This window comes from Homalodisca vitripennis, chromosome 2 (assembly GCF_021130785.1).
Source record: "Homalodisca vitripennis isolate AUS2020 chromosome 2, UT_GWSS_2.1, whole genome shotgun sequence".
NCBI lineage: Eukaryota > Metazoa > Arthropoda > Insecta > Hemiptera > Cicadellidae > Homalodisca > Homalodisca vitripennis.
The window spans coordinates 75,608,702-75,632,357 of NC_060208.1; the positions used below are offsets into that span (position 1 = coordinate 75,608,702).

General features: G+C 34.0%; 1 protein-coding gene and 1 long non-coding RNA gene across 2 annotated transcripts in view; one reads left to right on the forward strand and one right to left on the reverse strand.

Annotated features, from left to right (window-relative positions):
* LOC124354201 overlaps positions 1-23,656 on the reverse strand; it is a 54,340-nt gene that overhangs the window by 13,965 nt on the left and 16,719 nt on the right. Inside the window, exon 2 of the long non-coding RNA XR_006921663.1 lies at positions 6,142-6,232. This is a non-coding gene — a long non-coding RNA (uncharacterized LOC124354201). The remainder of the gene's footprint in view (positions 1-6,141; positions 6,233-23,656) is intronic.
* Positions 1-23,656, forward strand: part of LOC124354199 (calcium-transporting ATPase type 2C member 1-like) — a 110,351-nt gene that overhangs the window by 8,367 nt on the left and 78,328 nt on the right.

Below are 23,656 nucleotides of genomic sequence, written 5' to 3' on the forward strand. Positions count from 1 at the left end.
CTTAAAAACCTGAGACACTACAAGTATTTTATGGTTAATTCAAAATGGAAGTTTGAAAAATTATAAAAATTAATGATGTGTGAGAGCCACCAGCACTCACAATTAGGTAAAAGACTTAGCCCATGGTACATAAATATGGTTAAAATATCTTGGTTTCTGTGAAGTCTGTGTTGGTAAGATTCAAGGTAGCTATAATCATCTGTATTAGGAATAATGATAGTGAAAGTTATTCACAGTTATGAAAGAAAAACTATTTTATTGTATTAAACTTAATAAATATATAAAACAGGTTTGCATAAATTATTAGAAAACCCTATTATATAATATGCACTTGGTATTTCATATAATACTATACTTATATGCTGTTATAATGAAACTTAAAAAATGTTTATTACTTAATTATTAAATTATAAAAAAGCATAGCATTGCATAATTGAGTTATCCAGTGTCTGAGAAAAGTGTTAGAAAATATGAAGAAGACCCGTGTTCCTTGAAATGTTGTTCAAACATTCAAGTTATCTTGGGTATATGTACAAAGAAATGGCATTAGTGTCTGACCTCAGGGCCTTTCTCCCTGCTGGCCTCAAATGTTTCAATAGCAGTAGCTAATGAAATCTCAGATATTACTCAACCTAACTCAAGAAATGTAGCTCAGATATTCTTGTTATCTCAGAGATGCTTACTAAGAAATTTTCCTATCTGATCTTAGGAATATTTTTTGCACAGGCCTCAAATATTTCTATAGCAACTATTAAAATGTCAGATACCACTCATCCTAATGTAATGAAATGTCTCTTAAGCAATCTTGTTATCTCAGAGATCTGCACTAAGGAATTTTGCTATCTTATCTTAGGAATGTTTTCTACACTGGCCTCAAACATTTCTATAGCAACTATTAAAATGTCATAACTATAGTTTCTAATATTATGAAATGCTGATCAAACATTCTTGTTACTTCAGAATTGGTTTTGCTATCTGATCTCAGATTTTCTGCACTGGCTTCAAAGTTTTCTCTAGTTCCTTCTAAAATCTAAGCTACTACTTATCCTATTGTCATGAAGTTTTGCGTCGACATTGAAGTTATCTTGGAGATGACCATTAAGAAATGATTTTTCTATCTGACCTGTTTTGTGCACTGGCCTCAAATGTTTAAATAGTTACTAGTGAAACCTCAAATAGAGTACTACTCATTATGATGTCATAAGATTTTATTTGGATGTTCATGTTTCCTCATTGTGCTTGTTAAGAAACTTTTGTAAGAGGTAGTTTTTGTTTAGGGCTCTAACCAATTGGCTTTATAATGGGAACTATTAAACTGACAATACAATGATATTTCACAAGGACCATTTTACCTTAAAGACTTAAGTATATTTGTGCACTCTGTTATAACTTTGTTGCTCTTTATCTTTAGAGCATTAACCAATTGGTCTTATAATAGAAACTGTTAAACTGACAATACAATAATATTTTGCAAGGTCCATTTACCTTGCAGACTTAGGTGTTTTGTGTATTCTCGTTTCAAATCTTAATACCAATGTGATTTATAAAACTACTAAAATTTAAGATAACAATAAGAGAAAATAATTCAATGGAGTTTTGTGGAGACAAAATATTATTATATAATACTCACAAAGAAATTGTTATGATCTCTGACTTTAAGGTTCCATATTACTGGTTTAAGTTAGACATTCAAGTGGACGTGGTTTGGAGAGGGAAATATATTCTACTGAGGATTACTAACCTCAGTAATGTTAGTTATAGTTTTAATATTGTTAAAAAACAATCACTTATGACAACTCCATTATATTTTGAAGGGCAGTTAAAAGTAGCCAGTAACGGCTAATTATTTAAAAACATTAATAATGATTGTATATTTAACAATTTGTGATGAAAATATAATAATATAATTAACATTAGTTGTGTTGCCTTGATTTACACCTAATATTGTGAGTATTGGTATACCGAAGCATTAAATATGTTTTATCTTCAAAGATTAGTCCAAGGTTTTATTTTGTTATATTATGAGTCTGAAGTTACTTAAGCAAGTTATCAGAAAGGAATAAGACAATTTTTATACAAACATATACTCGTGAAAGAATATGAAAGGAGAATTTATTTTAAGAATATAATTTGAAATAAATAGTAAAAAGTCTCAAAGGAAAATAAAGAACTTTTGTTATTTTATGAAATAAAGTAAAAAAAAAACTCAATGCTAGTTAGAGTTGCTTTTTCACATTCACACATAGAGCTAATGAAGCTATAAAACAGCCACGTTATCTGTCTTGAAAAAAAAACTTAAATTTTTTAACATATCATGACAAGAATTTTAATCCATGTTACTTTTGTAAAATGTAGAACATATCTGTGTATTATTTTTAAGTATTTTGAGGTAGTTTAGTCTTCCTTGTAAATATGTTTCAATCCACCTTTAATTAGTTTATGTTGTATACTTCAAGCTAGTAATCAAATTGTTGAGATTCGTAGTTTTGATTATATTTTCATCATAGGTGTCTATTCGGTTATATATTTTATTTTTACATTTGTTTGTTAGATAAATATGATATTAATAGGCTCTATATATATATATATATATATATATATATATATATAATTTCAATAAATAAATAAATATATATAATTAATGTTTTAAAAATGAAAGGATGCAGCACCATATATTATATATATGGTGCTGCATCCTTTCATTTTGAAAACATTTACAGCTCTCAAGTTATTTTTGCTTTGAGAATCAAATCATTTTGGCTTTGAAGGTAACTGAATTTATCATTGCTCTTATTTATTCTCTTATTATAATAGCGGTTTACTGGTAAAGTATAACTTAACTGATGTGCATAGTTGAGAAAAAATAAGATTTGTAAAATTAATATGAGATGATCCAACTCAGGTCCATTCTAATGATCCTCAAGTGTACCTCCTACGATTTGATCTGAATCTGTTTATATTGCAGATTTTCTTTGTAATCTGTTGTAGAATCCTAAAGGATAAATGGCTATCAAATAAACCCTCTGCCAAAAGAAATGTTCTATTGTCTGAAACTAAAGAAAAGGAGTAAGACAATGGGGCAATTACGATGTGGCTAAGCCCATAGATTGCAATAGGACAGAAACAAGTGAGGTAAAAAAAGTAAGCAAAACATTTTATATCCAAAGATTAGACTATATCCTTATAAGAAAATTAGGACAATCTCTTAGAACATGATGTTATTTAAATTAGCAGGCCTCCAGTCCCTCACCCAGTTTATGTGCTCTTTTTATAAACTGGGACAGTAGTTGTAAATTTCAAAGACTGTGGAAAGACCACCCCATTTAACGTCCAGTTAATTAGATGTGATAGAGGTTTTTAAATTTCTTCAAAGATATTTTTAACAGAAACTTTGAGATATCAAAAACATCTGATTTAGATTTATGAAGTTTTTTACAGTGTTACGCCTAACCTCCTGCCATTTAAAAGGAGATATTGGCATTTAGTTACAAGACGAATTTAAAGTATTTAAGGAATTAGCTACATTCTCACATGAAAACTTTTTGATTCCAAAGAATTCATTAAAGTCATTTGGCATGATAGGTACACTGATCTTTTGCACTATTTTCTACAGTACAACCTGTTACCAAGTTTATACCCTTCCATGCAGCTTTACTAATATTGTTAGATTCTTGTATATAAGCTAATGTTAAAGTTTTTGAGAGCAACAAGGTTATAACATCAGTTATTTATACCAAAATCGTCAATAATACACTTTAAACAAAAATTAGAATAAGAATTTATTTGCTCGTATAAAAAAATAAAAATTAGTGTTTGCATTTAATTAATTTAAACAAACTTACAGTTGTTTGTTTCAAACTTATTATTGACGACAGTTGATTTGAAAGGATAACAGGATTTTGGACATTTACCATCATTAATTATGTTTTACAAGTTAAGGACACTGCGTTTTGAGAATTAGAATTCATTCACTTCTTCAGGTGCAAAAGGACTAAATACAATATGGTTAAGCTAGCACAAGTCAATATATGGTGATGGACTCGCGAAAGCCAGTTGAAATTTTACAACAGAACAAGTTTTGGCTCAACTAGGAAAATTTCAAATATTATCCACACAGCTATGATCCTCAAGTAAATGATCGAACTTTTGGCATACAACTAGCCATGGCCCTTGAAGATAACGTTTTTAAGGCAGGAAAAATATTTTTTTAACAGTTTTGATCACTGCAAGAATGCTTAGGAAAGTATCTAACTTTTTAAAGTGTATGTATACAGAGTGCAACATAACTCTAAAAAACTGTAGGATATTATTCCATGGAGTAAGAGGAACTAAAAACTAAATGCAATAAATGGTTTATCTCTTCTTTCATTTACTGTCTGGTTGTGTATGTTTTTATTTTTTATTTCAGAAACCAGCGAAGATATAAAACTCAAATTTGATACTTGGATCTCAAATCAAAAGATTAATTCATATTTCATTATCATATCAGATTTCAAGATGGCAGATAGAAATTTTTAAAGCTTAATACCGTAGTGTAAAAACTAATAAAATTATAAAAATGTTTAAATAATAATAACAAGTGCTATATCTAATTAGAAACATTTTGACACCTAATACATAAAAATCAGCCAAGAAATAATGTAGATAAAAACTTTTAACCGTTCTAATGCATCATAAATGATGCCATAAACATGTGAACAATGAATAGTTTGCAGTGCATTACAAAGTTAAAAGCTTACATCTGCATAATTTCTTGGCTTATTTTTATGTATTAGGTGTCAAAATGTTTCTAATTAGATATAGTAACTTTATTATTCTTTAAAAATTTGCATACGTTATGAATTTTTCAGTATTAAGCTTAAAAAACTTAACCATCAATCATCTTAATATGTGGTGTGATAATTTATAGCTTTAATTTTCTCCTGATTGGAGAGTGCAAGAAAAATAATTAATTGTACCAATTTTAATTTTTACATCTTTACTGGTTTCTTAAATAAAAAATAAAATACATATACGAACAGACAGACGATGATTAGCAAAAAGAGATAGACCATTTGTTGCATTTAGTTTTTTTAGCTCCTCTTGGTCCATGGAAAATATCCTAAAATATTTTTTCTGTTTTCATTGAATATATATATATATATATATATATATATATATATATATATATATATATATATAAATTGAATCGTAAAAAGTAAGGGCTCTGTGTTGTAGTGGTAGCACACTCACCCAGCTAGTGAGAGATCCAGATTCGAGTATATAAAAAAAGGCTATAAGTGCATGAGGGAAGTCAATTGCTCTTATAGGAATAAACTCAAGGTCTTTAAAGTACACTCTTAAAAAAATCTGCTAAAGTTGAAATATTTTCTGACCCTATTCATGAGTGCCATTTTAAAGTTTGGGTTCTGCCTTAAATTTAGAACCAGTGACTACTAAAACCACAAAACCACAAGGGTTTGTATAATTATAGTAAGCATACATTCTGGCCAGCTATTGAGTAGAAATACTCCGGTGAGGTGAGGTGGCAACTCAAGTAAACTAAGTAATTAATCAATTACATTCACCACTACATACTAGTAGAACATTGCTTACTTTTTCATTAATAATAATCTACTGTCTGATTCTTTTTTAGTAATAGTTTTAGTTTTTGATAAATTTAGTAGCTTTTAAAGACATAGAGCCATTTCGGCCTAAAAAGTTTTAAGTGCCACTCTTTGGAAATGTACAAATAAAATACAATATATTCTTCTTACAAATTTAGCGTTGCAATTGTAAAGTCGCAATTTGTAATGGTAATACTGAAATTATTTCATAAAATAGCTACACTGTCGATTTGTTTTATAACAAGTTTTGATCTAAACTGGACGCATAATCCGAAAATGTGTAGCCTGGTCTGCCCATATGTTAAAACGTCTGTAATGTCAAACCACCCTGTACCGCCTGAGCTTTAGCCGACCGCAGTAAGTTAATGAACGATCCAACGCTCATGTCCTACAGCACACCGGCTGAGTGGACTGCCAGCCCACCCGCAGCCCACATTTACCGTAGTTATCACACACCTGCTACACGTGCTTACGTGACATTCCCTGTCTCAGTGATTGGCACCAACCAACCAATAAATTACATTCAATAACTTACCTTATAAATTGTGCCGCACTTAACAATTAACTCACAGGAAGCAACGGGCAGATGTCCATTACATGGGCGAATACCAACAGCTTACAATGGGCTGAAAACAAAAACAATTACAATTAATTCTTCTCAACTAAATTTGGATTATATAAATAGTCTTCTTTTAATATAAACAAAAGAATGAAGTATTACGATGTTAATTTAATGAAAAGCTGGTTTTGTGTTGTTTTTCTTAATGTATTAGCTGAATAAATGCAACAATAACAATGGCGGAATGGTGATTTAAAGATATGGAATTAATAATGTTTATTAGTTATATTAGTACTAGTATATTATATTTCAACAGAAAATAATGTTCTCTGTTTAAAGTTTGTTATTGACGAGAGAAGGTTTGAAAGGATAACATTTGCCATCGTTATACAAAACAAAAGGTTTGTCACAACGTTTCGAGGATTGGAATCTACCCTCTTTATCCTTATAAAGCATAAATTTTACAATATTGTATTCCTGTTTTCCAGTAAACGTAATAAAGCATACAAATTCCATTGATAAAAAAGCTACCAATATCAGTAATTTTACTTGTGAATAGTTGGGAGCCATTTTGTCCCCCTCAAAGATTTGTAATAGAATTGTTTTTTGCAAAGTTGTTTTTAACGGATTTCAATATTACAACACCATCCCCTCTTAGAAAAATGATTATTAGTTAATAGTTATTTTGTACTTCAAGTCTTAAACATTTATTGAATAGTGTTTTGTTTAATGTGATGCAGCAGATAATTCAATACTTAAAATCAGAATGTCTTTGTTAGAAATAACTTTATATTCACATTTTGTTTTGTTCTAGTAACACATATAACACATTAAGTTTTAGTCAGATTCCGTTATACCTCCCCATTCCTAAAATTTGTATTTACTAATAACGAATTTTTCCAAATATTTGATATTAATAGAAACAAGATGACAAAACAGTTTGATTCATTTTAGGCCTTATACCTTTTGTACAACAATCGAATCCGGTAACTTGGAAACAGAGGCTAATAAAACACTGCCGTATGTAGGCCTATGTGTGAGTGGAGAGTGGCAAAACTCTGTCAGACAAAATTTCTCTATTCAATAAAAATGATTTAATAGTTCCGTAATTTATGACAAAGGAAGTAGTTATGCGAAGAAACAGATGGTTGACTAAAATCATACCATAATTATCTCGCGATAAAGGTTTAATAAAAGTAACGTGGTTTTGTTGTATATGAGCGCAGGTTAGGATAGAGAACACAATCACCTCTGATTCAGATAATCTACACGGCAATATCACGCTACATGTCAAATCACGTCACATCCAGTTTGAACGATCCGAAGAGCATTCTTCCGATTCCTCGCCGTGTGGCCACCCTTTATTGCTCACTGTTCTGGGGTTTCTTTATCATCTGATTTCATTAAACAATTAATAATTCTAAAAGGGATATTATTATGAAAATATATTTTATTTGCAGAAAAGAATTTTTGTTTTCCTGGTAAAGGATAATGTTTTCGTAGTTTTAGCTAGGACGGTCAGAAATAGTTTTGGTATTGCCTCAAGAAACCCTCTCACATGATGTTTTAACAAAGAATTTCTATGAGATATTTCGAAGTGATTTTCAATCTATTTTTGCAGAAGATGAAACAGCTAACCTGGCGGTCGAAAATGTTTTGGTTTTGCTATAGTTGGTAAATGTATGTTTCTGTCACTTCTCCCATCACAAGGTATGAGTTTCAAATTACAGTGCCATTGGAAAAATTTGGTTCAACGATGCCATTTCTCTATTCACCAGTCTGCACTCCTGGAAAATTGATTTCTTGTTCAAGAATTTGGTGCGGATTGACATTACCGAAGGTAGTGGAGCAACGTTTAGGTGGATTGACATATCCATGGAGTTTAAAGACTGCTTCAACTGCCCAAAGACCGATACACTGTTCAGCTTCACAATGTATTCTACCAATATTGTAAAGTAAAATATTTTAAGTAGTTGCCTGATGGTTTGTGGTTCGTGGTTACAGTGCAAATTTCAATAATTGACTGCAGCTGGATGAACAGGCTCAGTGTTCAATATTGAACAGTAGTGCCAACAAAACATGCGTAAATTTCTTTAAGGAACACAAATTTATTGCAGTATAAATATAAGATTCAATTATAGTATTCCTCCTGTCACATTGTAAAATTAGGTCGACAAATTTGTTAAAAACTGAACATTTATTTAAGAATAAAAGTACAATACAACATGAATAATTAAACAAACACGCGCGAAACGGCCAACTGCAAAACGGCCGTTCGTTAACAAGTTGCATGGGCAACGGACATGTAGGTAACCTTATTTATTTAAATTCATTATTTTTGGTTTACTATGCATACTTAAACGACTGGATTATCGTTTTAAAATTAAAGTTGTTTTCACATGTACAATTTAAATGCTTTTTACACACTTTTAGAACATGACAAGTGGTGCTAATGAGCCTACATAAAAACTACCGTTACGAGTACTTTATCCTTGACACGTTGATCCGTCACCTCACTAATTAGTGAAATCTCATTTAAATTTCTAGAATAAATGTTTAATACAGTAGCATATATTTTGATTGGAATAAGAGAAAACAATTAGGTGTTGACTTAAACTCCAATTTAACAAATGTGTCAAAACTTGTGAGATATAAATTTTATTGTTCTTAACTATTTATTTGTTTAAAAAAGGTGCTCTTAATGATAAACTACAAGGTGGACATGTTTGGATTTCCCGTATCAGATTAATCCTAAGTTTCTTCCTATTTGGCAGTAAATACTCGTTCATTTTTGCTGGTCATAGAGTAGTATGATGTAGCGTTATATTTATATTTCACTTAATTTTGGTTTAAAATTTAAATTTAAAATCTTTATTTTATGTTTTTCTTATTGTATCAATACGAAGAGGAAAGAGTAGTAGAAGGATTATTGTTTCAAAACTGTCAGTATAGTTAGGACTTCAGAATCGATTTATAGTTTAGAATTTGTTTCATTTAACTCAACATGTTTAAATTTTCGAAAAAAAACCTATACCAAGTCAAAAGTTTTACTCTATTATATAGGATTAATTTGTGCATATATTTTTATAAGTAAACTTGGTTTAAATCTTAAAATACGTGTAGTTTAAACGTGGTAAAATTGCATTGCATTCTCCTCCACGTGGTAGGGCCTACTATAGATTTTTCTAAAAGTTAACATAACTATACTTGTAAATAAGTTTTTACTGATTGCATTTCTTCTAAGTCGCGTTATATGCTTATGTGTAATCAGGGTTAGGTAAATTCCTTCTGAGATACTTACATCTAACCCAATTAAAGAGTTAAATTATGTAACATAATTTATTTTGCGTATTTAGCGACGACAAATGTTATTAATATACTTAGCCTTCTTGGTAGTTCGGTTTGTATGCAAATTAATCCTATATTAGCCTTTAGAGTGTAATTATAAATGCTGTTATTGCTCCTACCCAACCTAAAATGTATTTCTGGTTATTTAAAGCTTCTGAGTTGTTATCACTTACTTTTCAAAATTTGAAAATATTTATCTAAATATAATAATTTAAATAAATTGGATAATTATAAACAGATTCTGAAATTAAGGATACGCTGCGCTGGTGGTTTTGATAGAGTAATCCTTCTACATTTCCCTTTTCCTATTGATACAATACTTATAATTGATTTAAAATAATATCTTAAGATATATATATATATATATATATATATATATATATATATATATATATATATATATATTATATATATATATATATCTATGTAAAATCTTCACCTTACATATTATTAAGATACTTTTTTTAACTTTTTGGATCGTACAAATCCATCCCTCCCTTTTTTGAAAGGTGAGGGGTCACTTTAAATTTTCAAATTGCAACCCCACCTTGTGACATGTAATTCCTTGTGCCCATACCTTTTGCTAGGATCGTCGTAGAGATACCTATTTTGTTCATGTCATTGTGTTTCCATTGAGTAGACCTTTAAAATAACATGGAATGACATTAAAGTTATCGGTTTCTACTCCCCCTTTTAAAAAGGGAAGGGGTATTTTTATCCTTACCAAGCCAAAAAAGTATTCTAATATGTATGGTAAAGATTGTACATCGATCTCAATCTGTTTGTGGATGAGACAGTGTTCACTGGCGGCTAAACTGCAAAGGCCGCGGCGGGCGTACTGATTCTCGCGTACTGACATTTAGCGTAAAATCTAGGGTATATTACACATCGACCACTCCAACTGAGGTGCCAACCCAAAACAATTAATAAACGTAAATTCTGACCTGGCATTTACTGTATTCAATACAGTTACTATATTTTTCTGCCTGTATAGTAGTCTACTTCTGGATACTTTATGTAACAATACACTTTTCTAGTTCATTGTTTCGGGCGTGGTGTACTGGATACGTCGTGCGTAGTAGTGGAACTAAGTTTACTCCGCTGCCGCATCACAATGATGGATGGGAGCCGGTTGTCTATGTCCACGTAGTTCCTGCCACGATCGCGGCGGGTGAGAGAGAAGGCATGGTAGCCGGTGAGGGGAGCGAACGGCACGGCGGAGACATACGGACACGTAGTGCGTAGTAGTGGAACTAAGTTTACTCCGCTGCCGCATCACAACGATGGATGGGAGCTGGTTGTCTATGTCCACGTAGTTCCTGCCACGATCGCGGCGGGTGAGAGAGAAGGCATGGTAGCCGATGAGGGGAGCGAACGGCACGGCGGAGACATACGGACACGTAGTGCGTAGTAGTGGAACTACCGCTGCCGCATCACAACGATGGATGGGAGCTGGTTGTCTATGACCACGTAGTTCCTGCCACGATCGCGGCGGGTGAGAGAGAAGGCATGGTAGCCGATGAGGGGAGCGAACGGCACGGCGGAGACATACGGACACGTAGTGCGTAGTAGTGGAACTAAGCTTAATCCGCTGCCGCATCACAACGATGGATGGGAGCTGGTTGTCTATGACCACGTAGTTCCTGCCACGATCGCGGCGGGTGAGAGAGAAGGCATGGTAGCCGATGAGGGGAGCGAACGGCACGGCGGAGACATACGGACACGTAGTGCGTAGTAGTGGAACTAAGCTTAATCCGCTGCCGCATCACAACGATGGATGGGAGCTGGTTGTCTATGACCACGTAGTTCCTGCCACGATCGCGGCGGGTGAGAGAGAAGGCATGGTAGCCGATGAGGGGAGCGAACGGCACGGCGGAGACATACGGACACGTAGTGCGTAGTAGTGGAACTAAGCTTAATCCGCTGCCGCATCACGACGATGGATGGGAGCCGGGTGTCTATGTCCACGTAGTTCCTGCCACGATCGCGGCGGGTGAGAGAGAAGGCATGGTAGCCGGTGAGGGGAGCGAACGGCACGGCGGAGACATACGGACACGTAGTGCGTAGTAGTGGAACTAAGTTTACTCCGCTGCCGCATCACAACGATGGATGGGAGCCGGGTGTCTATGACCACGTAGTTCCTGCCACGATCGCGGCGGGTGAGAGAGAAGGCATGGTAGCCGGTGAGGGGAGCGAACGGCACGGCGGAGACATACGGACACGTAGTGCGTAGTAGTGGAACTAAGTTTACTCCGCTGCCGCATCACAACGATGGATGGGAGCCGGGTGTCTATGTCCACGTAGTTCCTGCCACGATCGCGGCGGGTGAGAGAGAAGGCATGGTAGCCGATGAGGGGAGCGAACGGCACGGCGGAGACATACGGACACGTAGTGCGTAGTAGTGGAACTAAGCTTAATCCGCTGCCGCATCACAACGATGGATGGGAGCCGGGTGTCTATGTCCACGTAGTTCCTGCCACGATCGCGGCGGGTGAGAGAGAAGGCATGGTAGCCGGTGAGGGGAGCGAACGGCACGGCGGAGACATACGGACACGTAGTGCGTAGTAGTGGAACTAAGCTTAATCCGCTGCCGCATCACAACGATGGATGGGAGCCGGGTGTCTATGTCCAGGAGAGCAACCCAGCCGCGACCGCTATGATCGTAGGGAAACGAAAACGCTTGACCTTTTAACTCCCTCTTAACCTGTATTTATGTGCTTTACATTAAATTTGTTGTTCAGAGTCATTTTTGAGAAATCGAGGATCTTAATTGGCTTTTTCCTATCTTCAGTACCGATGTTGAGGTAGTAAAGATAGAATTTCACCCCAAATTTCAGTATCTATGTCAACTCTTTAGACAGATAACATACCTACAGAGACGTGAATCGGATTTCATCATCTACTGCTGAGAAAGCACTACAATGTACCATTTTTCGATTGTGCTGTATATTATTTTCCTATTTTTGGTGTATGATCGTTCTAGCAATGGCTAGGGCATTACTTAAGGCTAGGGCAGATGATTAAAAGCTTAGAATTAAAAGGCTGTCCCTGAACGGGGATTTGAACTCGGATCCCTGATGTGATAAACTGAGACACTAACAACTTAGTTACCAGGGATTGGTATGTAAAAGGGGCGGTGTTTCTATCTTCGTTTATTAGTTTTTGTAATTATTCTTTGTTACTATTTTGTAGTTAACTCTTTCGATAACGATTTTTTTTAAAGATGCTCATGTCACATTTGAGTTGCGATGGAATTGAGTTTGGGAGAATATTGATATGAACGGAACAACCACGAATCAGGTTCCACGTAACACTTAAGTTGCCTTTGGTTTATTGTGGGTAATTTATTTACGGCTAAGGCCAATCTTAATGAATAATTGGCCAAGCGTAGCGAATCCTATCACTGTGGGGCTGAAATAAAAACTTTGTCTGTATGTCTGTCTGCACGATATCTTGAGAATGAACTGACCTCTAGATTTGAAATTGTATATGAAGCTTCATTTCTATATGAGGACCACTGAGTTTTATGTTGGTAAATGTCACTCTATAGGATTTGGCTGAGCATTAGCGAATACTTTACACTAGTCTTATGGGTAGCCATGATAACAACGAAAAAATATCAGAATATATAAATTTGTAAACATACTCTTCTTCTTCTTCTTTCTTCTTGTTTGCTGAGTTTCAGCAGGTTCTACTTACTTTGAGCATGGAACCTCGATAAACATTCTTGTATGTAACGTCACTTTCAAGACTTATGTTATGTTAGTTATGTTAGTTTGTGTTTATATTTTTGTTATATTACCTTATTTATAGATTTAAGAAAACTTACAATTTCCAGTATTATTTCCATATCAAAGCTTGTTAAAAGATCTTTCAATATATAAGGTGGATCTATTTTCTTCGCTTTCAGTTTAGTGAGCAATTCATGCCTGAAGTCGTTATATTGCACACAATCAAAGATTAAATGTTGAAGACTTTCTATGGAACCTGCATTGCATTTGAGGCATAACGGAGTGAAATAACAATTTATCTTAAATAGGGTTTCATTAACCCAAGCATGTCCAATTCTTAGTCTATTTATCGTTACTATTTTATTTCTACTCAGTTTGTAATTATTATACCATGGGGAGGGGCTATCAGGGGCAAGTAGTGATTGTTTAATTGTGCCAACAAAATCTTCCAATGACACTTTAAAATCTGTTGGTTCTTCACCTGCTTGGGTTGCCTCTTTTGCCAGCCTATCTACATGTTCATTGGGACCTATCCCCACATGACTTGGTACCCATTGAAAAGTGAAGTATTTATTACCTCTCATCATGCAGATTGTAATGGCTGATGCCAGATTTTCTTCATAATCTGCTGAACTTGCTGCCTTTATGGCTAGTATAGCAGCTTTTGAGTCAGAACATACTACAATGTTATCATAATTTTGTTCGTTTGCTATTTCAACAGCTTTCTTTATGGCATACAGTTCTGCGGAATAGCTGGATGCCTGGTTTGGAAGTTTATATTTGTATTCTATTTTTAAGTCCTGTATATACACGGCAGAGCCTGCGCCATCCTTGCTTCGTGAGCCATCAGTGTAAATTCTTAGATAGTTTTCATATTTTTTTCTCATTAATTCTAGAAATAATGCTTTAATGGCTTCTGGTGGGAGTAATGATTTTTTACCAACTGTGTCATCAATCTGTAGTTCAAATGATATTTTTAAGTTCTTAAGCAGTAGGGGGCTATCAACGAATTCCAAAAGATTTGAATCACTTACTGCAATATTGTTTAGATTCGCCAGATTATCTACTGTGTTCACCAGTTCCATGTATAGAGGTTTGGTTTTTTTGACCCAGTACTTATGATGATAAGCTACTGCATGTAAATATCTTATATTCACATAGCATGGGTGTTGTGGATTACTTAGTGTTTTAAACAATATTTTCTCTGTTAAGAATTCTCTCCTTATATGTAAGGGAGGTAATGCTGCCTCTGCATGCAGAGTATTAGTTGGGGAAGATTTCATAGCTCCGAGAATGCATCTTAAAGCATGGTTTTGGACTATTTGTAGGCTTTTAAGGTTGACTTTTGGGGCATGACCAAAAATAAAGCAACCATACTCCAGCTTAGATCTAATTACACTTTTATATACCTTTGTTAGAAGCTGCGGGTGGACACCTAGCCTCCCACAAGCCACCACACTCATAAGAGTTTCAAACATGTGACACATTAAAACATGTAGCCTAGCTATCCTAAAGCAAAAACATTTTATAGAACCCTGGGTCGTATACTTTTATTATTTAAACACTGATACAAAACCCAAGTTAATGAACAAAAATTTGAATTTATCATGTGGCAAGAAATATTACAAAGTATTTTATACGTATATTTTAAACTTTGCAGGAAACTTCATTTCTACAACGAGTGGTATGATGCGTAATTTTTGTGTAAATGTTTATATGATTGTCTGTCTGTCTATCTGTCCGCAGGACATCTCGAGAATGAAATGACCTATAGATTTGAAATGTTGTATGCCAACTCAGAGAAGGCTTGGTGTGGCGCACTTGTACCTTGTGTGAAAGAAACAGGATTTTTCCGGACATTTGTCATCGTTCAGTGAAACAAAAACCCAGTAACACTACGTTTCGGGATCTGCAATCTGATCTCTTCTGCAGGTAAATAACTGAGAGAAGAGATCAGCTTGCAGATCTCGAAACGTAGTGATACTGTTTTTTTGTTTCACTGAACGATGACAAATGTTCGGAAAAATCCTGTTTCCTTCACAATCCTTCCATCGTCAAAAATAAACTTCACACGAAGAATTGTACCTTGTACTATTCATTCACCCATTGCTAATTATCATTTCTTCATATCGGTCTAAACATTTTTTTCTTTTGGGTATCTTGACCTGTTAAGTTGGCAGAATTTGTTTTGTATTCAGTCAGAGGTGCTATTGTTATGGCAAATTAAGATGTATTATCTGCAGGCATAGAGGAAAAGAAAGGAACGGCTGTATTTTTAGGCCAAGAACGTTTGGTACAGTCCACACGATCCTTTTTATAGTTGCAAGGCGAGTGCTAATAGACAGGATCGCTTCTTGGTTTTTCGCATTGACAGAAAAACACCCTTTACTACAGTGTGTATAAATATGTCATAATATTTTATTTTAATTTGTGTACACGAAATTGTAATTAAAATAATCAAAAAACATTTTCTTATATTGTAGAATAGCATTAAAAAATTAACATATGACTTGTGAAAATAGTTGTGTTTAATTATCTGGTATACGAACTTTAAAATAAAATCTGGAGTAGAAATGAGTATCTTAATTAATTGTAAATACCAAATAAATTAATTTATTAAAGGTTTAATACAATTTCGTAAACTATTTATACACTCCTGAATGGTTTGAAAACTTGCTTATTTGAACTGGAAAATGTGTAGGAATTCTATCGTTGAAAAGTTATTATTGTATGATAGAAAATGGTTATTGTTTAAACTATAATATTGTAGCTCATTTTTATAATTTTAGGTCGATAAGTTTAGTATTAGTTAATGGATTAGTTTTGGGACGAGCTGTATTGGTTGTTTCGTTTAATTATGAAGATTGTGTCGTTGTTCGTCTTTTTGTTCGTGCGGAACGTAATTGTATTGGGTCATGGCAATAATATATATATATATACATTAAATTGTATAAATGGCAATAGCCTTATTTAATTTCAATAAACACTGAATCGCAAAAAGTACTTGCTCCGCCGGGAGTCGAACCCGGATCTCTCACTTGCTGGGTGAATGTGCTACCATTACACCACAGAGCGCTTACTTTTTCCGATTAAATTATTTTGTATTTGGCCGTATCTGTCACATATGAGTTTAAATAAACAAACTAACATATGATCGGAAGACCAAATACCTGTCAAACGACTTTTATTTACATTAAATTGTATAAATGGCAATAGCCTTATTTAATTTCAATAAACACTGAATCGCAAAAAGTACTTGCTCCGCCGGGAGTCGAACCCGGATCTCTCACTTGCCGGGTGAATGTGCTACCATTACACCACATTATATATATATGTAAATTGTAAAGTGCAAAAAAGTGTTCGGGTTAATAGAGCTAATCACCTTATCGACTCAGCGGAGAGAACGTAACCCGTTCTTACATTTCTAATGTATTATACCTTATTTTAGGACTTTTCTGAATCTGTTCCAAGCACCAAGTAGCCTGCTTCCGAAGATAAACATGTCTTGCCTTGTTCGTTTTTTACTCAGTAAATGTCTTATTATAATTCACAAAGTAAGGACTATAGTTTTGCTATAAATGTTTTCTTTAGAACGTTTTATTCACAAACATTAAGGAGAAATTCCTCGCAGGTTTAAATTTCCTTCTTACTTTTGTTGTAAATGCAACATGTATAGTAAACGTTTAACAACATTTTGGGGCTACACTGACACAGGTAGTATTTTCTGCATTTAACTGTTAATAACAAAATAAAGTAAATAACTTTCTATACCTCAGAGAACAACAGTTAACTGTAACTGGTATTATACCGGCGGCGTTTGTTACAAAAACGGCGTTCCAGAATAATTATCGACGCCAAGGTTATTCGAGCAGGCAAACATTTCGTGACAGTGAGTTATAATATGTCGCCGAAATGGCTGGTATGGTTGTGTTGCAGTTTGTGTGTTGTTACTCCATACTCAGGTAGCACGTGCTGTGGCCAGCCCTAGGTCTGAGCTATTGAAATTTAAGATAAAAGATGCTCGTGAAACAGCTGTCTGCAATGTTACATTACGTACATAAGTAATTAATTAAGTTTGCACTTACAGACTCTAAGGTGGAAGCTAAATTTGAGTTATTCCCAGAATAGTGCATAGAAGGTAATTCCTATTTATATCGATTCCCATGAAGAGCAAGAGAATGTTCAGCTGATTTGTAACACACAGATTTGTGTATCCCGGATTCGACTCTATGAGTACAGGTGTGAACCATTCATGTCATATTTAGTCAGGGTGTTTAATGGATAACTTCCGGGAATGATAACAGTTATTCGATTAGATTAAAGACACGTTCATTCAGCTATATTATCGTGACACATCTCTCTAGGGGTAACTTGTCCTCTCGTTTACTTTGTGTCAGTGATATAACCGAAACAGGACCATTTCTAATGTCTCTACTGCTGTAATAATATGCTGGCATAAGTGGTCTCTCTTCAGGAGACTCCGCAGACTTATTTTTGACCCGGCAAAATATATTCGTACACTTTAACTCATTTAGGATTTATCAACTTAACAAGGAACAGTTTTAATCGCATTGATGGAATAAAATTACTTTTATACCTACAGATCCGTGTGATGTCTAATTCATTTATAGAAGAAAAAGTCCTTTGACTAAGAAATGAGATTTGTTAATGAGTTAAAATTATTTCGTTACTGCGGTACAGTTTACGCCATAATAAACGGCCACATATTAACCGGCTGTTGTTATAACCGGATACTCTTCCCGGACTAGTCATTTACCTTTAACTGCTGATTTTTTCTTTTTGTTTCTTTAATAATAATTGGCTTTAACGGGCCGTGTCCGTCATGGGATTTTGTATCTAATAGCTTGTACGGATATGTCGTAGAGTGTTGTTTACTGCAGTTTAAGGGGCCGTAATTGAACGAGTTTTAGGGTCAGGTGTTAGTAGAGGTGGCCTGATGTTTGGACCCGCCCGTTGTGTCGTGAATACTTCATACTGCAATCGTTTTTAGCGTTGTCCAGGATTTTCGTTCCTGATATAACAAAAACAGAGTGGGCGCAACTAACTTCACACTAGCGGCCATACGCCCATTTGTGGATTAGTTTGTTTAGCAGTCATATGCGAAATATAAAACAAACAAAATGGGTGTAGCTAGATCGCTAGTGGTAAGAAATGCCCTTGAAATGCTACCTCCACTAGTCCGATCGCTACTAAATTAGTACCGCGCGGGCTTTCCGTTCCTGTATTAGTGTTAGGTGGATTGTTGCTATACAAATCTTATAGTATAGCGATTTAAGTAAGTAGTGTATTTATTTTATCCGCGTTTTCAAATTAAAAGAGCGTAAAACGTGATTTTTCTAGCGCTTTATACGCTAGTGACGTTTAAATCCAATTATGCTAAATGTTTTAACGAAATACAGTCCATACTTATTTTCAAATTTTTATTGACCTCCTGGAAATCTATCCTACGACTAGTATTCATTACTAAAAATAATTAAATAACATCAATGATTAAGAATTGTATCGTAGAGCCTCTAAATCGTGGACTCTAACTAAACCGTAAAAAATGAAATAAATAATAATTTTGGACTCATTTTTTAACGAAAATCAGTTAACTTTTAGCCCTGGAAGTGTCAGATAAAATTCTACGTATTGAAAACCAATTTCTGATTCTCTTGCTTAAAGGCTCATTTATTATTTTATAGATTTCACACACAACAAGTTTAAAATGTAAATACTTATACATCTTTGTAACCAAGAATATTTACAAGTTGTGAATCTGGTAATAAAGACATTTATACAAAAATGATGATAACAGAATTGTGCGATGGCATACAAGTGACTTTTTGTTTTATGATTTAAACTATTTTAAAACTAAACGTAAAGTCCAAGGTAAATGACAATTTTATTGTTTATACATTCACCTAAAACATTTTTAATATTGCGATGTAAGGTTTGTTTAGTACAGTCGACAAAAATTTAAAGAATTGTAGTCAACGAATTCAAAACTCTTTTTTCGGATGCTGGTTTGCAACACTATTGATGTCGTTACATAACTGATTGGTGGAAGGCCTAGAAAACTTAGCAGTCGATAGCGTTTTTATTGACCTTAATCCACAGCCTTTGATTGCGTGGAATTGTAACCAAACTCGAGTATTTTGGCGTTCGAGGAGCCTTTGCGACTGACTAGCCATATTACTAAAAAATCCAGAATGTCCAAATCTCCAAGTAGTTTTTATTGGCTAATGCCTAAGGTACTTATTCAAGGATCATTTTTAGATCCAACCACCTTTTTGATCTATGTAAACTCTTTGATTTTCAAAGAAAATACAATTCAGTTTTGCAGAAGATACTACTATTTTTATAATTCTAAGTCTGACATTATAATTCTTTTAGATGTCATATACGAAACTAAATAATGTTATATTAAATTTTCAAACTAATTTGAATATCAACCATTTAAAAATATATTACATCCCCTTAACGTTATTAACAAAATCAAATGTCCCTTCTACAATATTATGGGGAATGGTTTAGTTCTTGAGGAAGCAGATTCTGTACTTACTCAGGAATTTACCTCGATGAACGGGTTAATAATATTGATGTGGAAAGTACCATTTGGGATATTTGCTCTTCTCAACATTTCAAGCTCTTGCGATTTACACTATGCACATTGTTTTCGAGGCTATAAAGAAAATTTCATATCATAAATTTAATCTAATTTTAAGTAGCATCTGTCAAATTTCTCGAAAATCATATTTTTGTTTCAAATACATAAAGACCCCAAAATATTACCTCAAGTAAATTGATTTATTGTAGCAATTTAAGGGGTACTGAAAAAAACGTATATATGGTTTTCTAGTCATTTAGAAAAGGTACTTACAAAAAATGTTAAATGGTTACAAAGTGAACATCTGTTTTCTTTACATAATATCGTACAATTAGCAGATTTAACACATAAATACAAATTGTATTATATGACACAATTTTTTAAAATGTTACATTATAAAATTAAGTTAAAAACAGCAATCGTATAAACGTGGTGCATTTTTATGTATACAGCAATTAAATGTTGTACCCATTAAAATTCAAACCAGAACATAATATTTCAGTGATGTTATAGTTTTCACAAATAGAAGGCGGGAGGGCTTTATATACTTTTTAGGAATACAAGTTATAAAACATTAAAACTAAAACTAACTTAGTAAAATAATGTCACTGGAGTCAGCAATGTGTAATAGAGAATGGTCTTCCAGAGAGACGCAAAACAAATCATTAGGTATCTAATTCGTCACATTTCTCCTGAAATGTGTCATACTCTTCATGTATCATCACATATGTGCAGTATCGGTAAATGTTTATCATGTGCAAAATTACAGCCCACCTTTTTCTCCGGCCTTTACTATGTAAATGTTCTGAATGCAATACTCAATTATAAAAATTAGAATTTGGAAACCATGAATCACATTAGAAAACACCCAATTAATTGAGCATTCATTGTTAAAGGACAGCTATATGAAATGACTGGAAGTTATTAAGGCAACCAGTAAAGTTTATGAGATTTCCTGAAAGTTATTGATTTCGTCGCCGTGATTACTATAGCAGCTGCAATGTTATTGAGTACAAATACTTTTGGTCTCTAGTACTGTAGTCTGGACTTCATGCCGTTGGTGTATCAGTCACATGTTACGTAATTTTTGAATGGAATGTCCATTGCCGTGCTTTTTAGTTATTGAGTTTTTGTGTGCTTGTTTATTTATTAGGGTTTTTAACACCCGAAGGGGTTAAATTTCAAACTTCGAAATGTAGTGTACACATGCTGTAACATACAGAGACGACAAATGACTGAAATCCTATTATCCATTCCAATAATCCATCATTTTAACATCAAATATCAAACCTTAAACAGGTAAATAATTTTATTGTTTATTTTAGGATTGTTAGTTAGCACAGTTACTGTTTAGTTATGCAACTTACGTGAAAATACAGTTCGTTCGAGTTTGTTAGTTATAAATACGAAATGTCGAACTGAACGAAAGTACTGTGTCATTATTGTAAATGTACGGATTGCCACTGAACAAATTACTTCTTATTGTTACAAATCTGGCGGTTGCCGCTAGTGACGAGGGACATTTTTGCCGTACCAAGACAACGTGAAAGAAATTGGTTTTGCCATAAACTGGACCTAACTTGGACTGACGCGGTTACCTAATCGAGACTGCGCCACGATTAGTCTGTTGTCATCGCGGAAACACTTAGGTTACTTGCCTTTCCCAGACACTGCGGCCCGAAGACGGCGCGGCGGACTGGCGGTATACCAGAGAATACGAGCTGGTATGTTAGTTTACCCTGCTTAGAACAACTCAGATCACTAAGCAGTTTGGATCAAGGCGGTTTCTTTAGCGAGATCATTAATAATAACCAAGGTTTATCGCCTTCTCTACGTTGATTGGCTTGAACGATATTGGGGGATTTACTCTGAATTCTGAAAACAGGAAATAGGAACAAACTAAAATACGATAAACATTAATTTCAATATCTCTAGTATGGAAGTTAACGTATATTACATTGATTTTTGTCCAAATGAACGATATTTTTTGTTAAAACGATTCCATTCATGCTAATTAATTGTAATATGTGATAAGTAGCCTATATTAAAAATTGTATCTTCGTTAGGTTTTTTAACAGATCCGTGTTATTCCATCGTGTCTAAAAATGCTTTAAAATTGGGTGGAGAAGAATAGCTCCCTTAGGGTGCAGCTTTTAAGCAGTTATGCAGTATAGCTTAGAACTTAATAGACCTAGTGCTGTTGAATAACGCATTACACATCATATTAGGGTGTCCCTAAATATCTTATTGCCTTATTTATAATATAATTACTGTACCAAAAATTACAGCAGTGCAAAGAGTAGTTCTTCAAATGAAATGTTTTAAAATCAGTAAAAAGTTCAGAATATTGTATTAACAGTTAGATTTGTAATGGCATCCTCTAAACCCCATGACAGTTTTATAGGTTCAAAGTCATACTTCTAAAAGACAATACTACATAGTATACAGTAAAATATCATGTGATAGTTATGTTTCCTAATAAATTAACTTTTATAAAACACCCGTTTTAGTGTAGGGTAATATGAAATGCAATACTAAACAATATTTCATGTATAATATATGAAATTAAATATTCATGAAACAATTAATCTATTAATTGGTAATGGTAGTAGAAGTTTTGCTGTTCATTTATGAAGTAGAGGCGTGGTTTTGTTACTACACTTTACCAATTAAGTTAATTGGCAACTGTCTAATCAATTAGTGTTGTCCAAACATTTCTAATATATTAAGACAAATTTTAGTTATAATAATTCTCTGAATTAATTATATTATCGTCAATACCGACATTGTTATAAAATTAATAATATTCTCATTGTTCACCTTTAATTCTTAAATTAATTAAGAGATTTCTTCTTAAAAAAATAATAGACTTACGTGTGTTTAGAATTATTGCCTATTGTCATACAGTGACAACTCTGAGTAATAATTAGGGGAATTAAACTAAACAAACATACATCTCCAATAATACTTTTATTTTTATATTTGGAATTTATTTAATTTCGAAAATAATAATATTATTGAACGTGTGTGCGTATTAATTGCTATTACGATAATGTTTCTAAATATACAGCTCTAGGCTGATAAAGCAAGCAGTAGGGGCATCCATTGATAACAAAAAGCGATCCCTGGCTATTGAATTACTATTAATTGGCTGTCCGATAGAAATAAATTGGATTCATTAAGTGATATAACGCTACATGCTCGATAATAGCGTGTCTGGTTGTTTCTGTATTTCCTTAATTTCTGATCTGTTCTGACGTTGTAACAAAAGGTATTTACTGTACACACAGTTTAAGGAGTGTTTGGTTCACAGTACTGTTAGAGGCCTTGACTTGCGGTCGAGCGAAGTGAAGGCTGCTCATAAAACATGCGCCTGTCTGTCTGTGTGTCAGCACTTGACAATAATGTGCGCCACAGAAGGGTCCGTCTGTGCCAGTGCCGCGCTCGTGTGTACTGCAATGTTATTGCTGGTACTCAATTAATAGGCATACGATAATCCGAGTAGATGGTGTGCTCTAACTCAGTCCGTATCGAGTGTGGTGGAACGCGATGTGACTGTTATAATATTTATCCGTCGTTCCCAATCTACAAGAGATATGGTAGTGACATGTGAAAATGGGAAAATACCAATACACAAGGCTTTTTCAGGTGGGTCAAATTGACTTTAGAGGAGCAATATGTAAGCAGGGATGTGAATTACCCTTGTACTCATGAATCGGTAAATGCCCAATGTTTTTAAATACCGTGTATTTTAGAATTTTAAGTGAAAAATACCGTATAAGAGTAAGTTTTAAAATCTAAT